Source organism: Triticum aestivum, chromosome 4D (genome assembly GCF_018294505.1).
Source record: "Triticum aestivum cultivar Chinese Spring chromosome 4D, IWGSC CS RefSeq v2.1, whole genome shotgun sequence".
NCBI classification, from domain to species: Eukaryota; Viridiplantae; Streptophyta; class Magnoliopsida; order Poales; family Poaceae; genus Triticum; species Triticum aestivum.
Window position 1 is genome coordinate 24205499 of NC_057805.1, and position 5126 is coordinate 24210624.

A 5126-nucleotide genomic window follows, 5' to 3' on the forward strand; every position below is an offset into this window, starting at 1 on the left:
GAAGATGAGCCCGTGTCACGGTTGCGCCTGTGAGAGCTCTGGTATTCCTGCAGACCAGTTTCGACATTGATGGCCTTGTTCACCAGAGTGGCGAAATCAGCAAAGTCATGCACTAGAAGTGCGAGCTTGATGTCAGCTTGAAGGCCATCACGGAACTTCTCCTGTCTGCGTGCATCAGTTGCAATGCCTCTTCAGCATAGCGAGACAAGTCCAGAAACTCCCGCTGATAAGCTTCAACAGTCTTGTTGCCTTGGGTGAGGTTGCGGAACTCACGCTTCTTCCGGTCCATGACCCCTTGAGGAATGAAGCGGGCACGAAAAGCTGCTTGGAAGTCTGGCCAGGTGATGATTGTTCCAGCTGGCAGAGTACGCCTGTGGTTGTCCCACCATTGAGCTGCGGGTCCCTTCAGAAAGAAGGAAGCAAAGTTGACATAGCTGGCAGGGGCTACATTGGCAGACTCCATCTCATAGGTGATGTCACAGAGCCAGTCATCAGCATCCAGAGGCTGAGTTGAGCTGCGGTACACAGTTAGGTTCAGGCGCATGAAATCCTGCAGAGTTACTGGGGTTGGTTGCTGGTCCATATTGGGGCGAGGGAACTGAGCCATCATATTTTCCATGAATTGGCTGTTCAGTTCAAACTGTTGGATCATACCAGCCATGTACTCAGGTGGTGGTGGGGCATTGCCACCACTACCACGACCACCTGGTCTAACCATCCTGCTAATATATAACAGGGGTAGTTCAGCATGGAGAAATTTGCAAAGACAAGAATCATTCATGATGAAACATGCATAATGAAAGGAGCACGATAGCTACTACATAGTAGTCGACATAACTTACAAAAGGGGTCATGCATAGGGTTTAGTACACAGAGTTCAGTACATAGACTAAAACAACATAGGCGGCACACAGGCTCGCGGCGAATGCATCTAACACTAACAAGCAAGCCTACATCAATCCCAAGAGGTACTGTGGAGGTAGGTGTAGCCTGAAAGCTGGTAGTGTCGCATCGGGAACTCCACATCAGCAACCTGGGGTCCGCGAATACTCTGGTGCAGAACCTGACGCTCAGGAGACAGAAGAGGTCCAAGTGCGGGAGAGTGGCCTCCCACATCTGGCCAGCCGACACCCTGGGGCATCATAGTCCTGGCTGGGTAGATCACAGAACGGGGCAGCTCCCTAGATCGGACAAAGGGGTGCAACAGCGTCAGAGCACGGTAAAGGTGCTGACGGGTGGTGTACAAATCGTGGCGAAGAGCTCGGTTAGCTCGATCCAGCCCATCAGCATGCAGAACCAGGTTCTGATGGTAGAAGGGCTCTCGGGTGACAGTGGAGTAGGCAACAGTATAGTATCCCTCCGCACCAACATCAGATGTGATAGCAATGTGCCTGAAAGGGGAGGTGTCCAACTCTCGATACTCTCCACGAAGACGTGTCAAAGCAGCATAAGCCGCATCGTGGACAGCCATATCGATGGTCACACCAACACCATGAGCGGTGTGCAGCACAGTAGTGGAGTCATACTCCCGCGAGTAGAGGTGGATGATGGCACGGTACTGCTCCTGGTTAAAGTCCTGGTACTCCTCGTAGACGGTGTACTCAGGGTGCCAGTGATAACCCAGATATGTCATCATCTCAGCTAGCACAGCAGGTGATCCCGAGGCACCAATGGCCGTCGTGTGATGCACGACCTGCCTCGTGGGTTCCATCTGAAAGCAAAGACGTTTCAAATGAGTCAAATGACAGTGTGTGAATTGTTCAAAATACTATTCTGAGAAACAACTATGGCTTATCCAACTTTGGGGTGAATGCGGTCACGGGATCCTAGTGTTAGAGTTAGTAAATTCGTTTAACCCGAGTAGAAGAGAGTTCAGAGTCCCAGAGTAAAGGTCGAGGAGTAAAAGATCCTAGTACCACCCAATGGCGACGTGGGCCCGTAAGACACACAGCCATGTTAGTAAAAGTTTTGTAATGTCAAGACTCGACTTCGGCCAAGGAGTGTGGAAAGGGGGATTCCTACAGGCAGTCGGCTCTGAGACCAACTTGTGACGCCCCCGAATTGACCGTACACTAATCATGCACGCAAATGTGTACGACCAAGATCAGGGACTCACGGGAAGATATCACAACACAACTCTAAAACATAAATAAGTCATACAAGCATCATAATACAAGCCAGGGGCCTCGAGGGCTCGAATACAAGTGCTCGATCACAGACGAGTCAGCGGAAGCAACAATATCTGAGTACAGACATAAGTTAAACAAGTTTGCCTTAAGAAGGCTAGCACAAACTGGGATACAGATCGAACGAGGCGCAGGCCTCCTGCCTGGGATCCTCCTAACTACTCCTGGTCGTCGTCAGCGGGCTGCACATAGTAGTAGGCACCTCCAGTGTCGTAGGTGTCGTCGTCGATGGTGGCGTCTGGCTCCTGGACTCCAGCATCTGGTTGTGACAACCAGATAGAAAAGAAAAGGGGGAAAAGAGGGAGAGAAGCAACCGTGAGTACTCATCCAAAGTACTCGCAAGCAAGGAGCTACACTACATATGCATGGGTATATGTGTAAAGGGGCATATCAGTGGACTGAACTGCAGAATGCCAGAATAAAAGGGGGATAGCTAGTCCTGTCGAAGACTACGCTTCTGGCCATCTCCATCTTGCAGCATGTAGAAGAGAGTAGATTGAAGTCCTCCAAGTAGCATCGCATAGCATAATCCTACCCGGCGATCCCCTCCTCGTCGCCCTGTTAGAGAGCGATCACCGGGTTGTATCTGGCACTTGGAAGGGTGTATTTTATTCAGTATCCAGTTCTAGTTGTCATAAGGTCAAGGTACAACTCCGGGTCGTCCTTTTACCGAGCGAGACGGCTATTCGAATAGATAAACTTCCCTGCAGGGGTGCACCACATAACCCAACACGCTCGATCCCATTTGGCCGGACACACTTTCCTGGGTCATGCCCGGCCTCGTAAGATCAACGCGTCGCAGCCCCACCTAAGCACAACAGAGCGGTCAGCACGCCGGTCTAATCCTAAGCGCGCAGGGGTCTGGGCCCATCGCGCTATGCACACCTGCACGTTGCGTACGCGGCCGGAAGCAGACCTAGCCTAGTGGCGTTCCAGTCCAATCCGGCACGCGCCACTCAGTCGCTGACGTCAAGAAGGCTTCGGCTGATACCACGACGCCGGGATACCCATAACTACTCCCGCGTAGATGGTTAGTGCGTATAGACCAAATGGCCAGACTCAGATCAAATACCAAGATCTCGTTAAGCGTGTTAAGTATCCGCGAACGCCGACCAGGGCCAGGCCCACCTCTCACCTAGGCGGTCTCAACCTGCCCTGTCGCTCCGCCACAAAGATCCACTTGCGGGTACTCCTACGAGCCGATCCGACTTTAGTCATCACATGTGTCATGTATATAGTATATAAGTATATACCCGTGATCACCGCCCAGGTGATCATGGCCCGATAGTATAGCACAGCAGACGGACAAGAATGTAGGGCCACTGATGGAAATCTAGCATCCTATACTAAGCATGTAGGATTGCAGGTAAAGGTATCAACAGTAGTAGCAAGGATAGGCTATGCATCAGGATAGGATATCGAAAAGCAGTAACATGTTACACTACTCTAATGCAAGCAGTATAGAGAAGAATAGGCGATATCTGGTGATCAAGGGGGGGGGGGCTTGCCTGGTTGCTCTGGCAAGTAGAAGGGGTCGTCAACTCCGTAGTTGAACTGGGCAGCAGCAGTGTCGGTCTGGTAGTCTACCGGAGAGAAGAGGGGGGAAGAAACAGTAAATACAATGCAAGCATAAGCATGACGATGCGTGACATGAAAATGAGCAGTGCTAGGTGTGTCCTAACGCGGCAGTAGGTGGTACCGGCGAAGGGGGGAAACATCCGGGAAAGTATTCCCGATGTTTCGCGTTTTCGGACAGATGAAACAGAGGGGGAAAGTTGCGAGTTCGATCGGTTAGGGATGTGTGGTGGACGAACGGGCTGCGTATTCGGATTTGTCTCGTCGTTCTGAGCAACTTTCATATAGAAAACATTTTCATCCGGGTTACGGTTTAAAAGATATGAATTTTCAAAGTTTATTTGAATTTCTGGAATTATTTAATTAAGCAAAAATGAATTATGACGTCAGCATGAGGCAATGCTGACGTCAGCAGGTCAACAGAGCGGCTGACCAGGTCAAACTGACCAGTGGGCCCCACCTGTCATAGACAGTGGGCTAACAGAAGATTAAACTAACTAATTTTAGTTAATTAACTACTGGACCCCACCTGTCAGTGCCTAATTAGATTAATTAATTAGTTTTAATTATAAAAAACATTTTTTTGTTAATTATGCGGCGGGGCCCGCATGTCAGTGGCTGGGTTGCCCAGTCAGCAGTTGACTGGGGTCATCCCAGTCAACAGGGCCCAAGGGCCCACACGTCAGCCTCACAGGGGAGGCCACGCGGCGCCACGTCGGCCACTGGCCGGAGACGCGCCGGAGTTGACTCCGACGAGCCAAACGCGGCGGCGCGGCTCGGGAGGGGCGCGGGTTTCGCGCACGGGGGGTCTGCGGGGTTGTGGCTGGGCGCGTTCGACGCGGCTCGGCGCCGCGCGTCCAACGGTGGTGGCCGGAGTGGCTGGAACGGACGGGGGCGAGTGCTTCGAGCTCGCCGGCGGCGAGGTGCTTCGGGCGAGCAACGGGAACGGTGGAACGACGCGAGATCGGGCAATCCAGAGGGCGGGGCGAGGCCTACGTGCTCGCGCGAGCAAGATGGGCGCTGGCTAAAGACCAAACGGTCGCCGGAACGACGCCGGCGACGTGCTAGGCGGCGGCGAGCTCGGGCAAGTCGAGGACGGCGGCTAAAGGGAGTACACGGCGACGGGAGAGGGCTAGGAGGGATAAGAGGCTCACATTGAGCCTGCAGGTGTGCGAGAGTGAGCTCGGGGGAGGCTCGAGGCGGCGAAACGGGGCGGCGATCGACGGCGGCCGTGCGGGGAAGACGAGCTCGGGGAGGTCGTTGCAGTGGCTCCAAGCTTCAACGGAGAGGCGGAGGTGATGTAGTCGAGGGCGGCGACGGCGTACGACACGGCGAAGTGGCGATTGGGGCACGGTGGCCGCGGGA